Raw genomic sequence first — 247 nt, forward strand, 5'->3', positions numbered from 1 at the left:
CGCCCGCCCGCCGCCCCCGCCGTTAGCAGCGGGTGCAGCAGTGACTTGGGAGCACACAAAGCCCGGTGAGGGCTGGCCCCGAGTCCTCCGGTAAAAACTCTTGTGCTCTCAGGGGGTGTCTCAAGGTGAATCGTGTGGCCCCGGTGCAAGCCAGGTCACAGGCTGGGGCTTAGTGTCCCTCTGCCTGGTGCTGCCTTCCTCCTCCTCCTCGCTGCAGCTGCCATGGCTGCAGCCCAGAGCCAGGCCT

The sequence above is a fragment of the Buceros rhinoceros genome, unplaced genomic scaffold (assembly GCF_000710305.1).
Source record: "Buceros rhinoceros silvestris isolate BGI_N320 unplaced genomic scaffold, ASM71030v1 scaffold24839, whole genome shotgun sequence".
In the NCBI taxonomy this organism is placed as follows: domain Eukaryota; kingdom Metazoa; phylum Chordata; class Aves; order Bucerotiformes; family Bucerotidae; genus Buceros; species Buceros rhinoceros.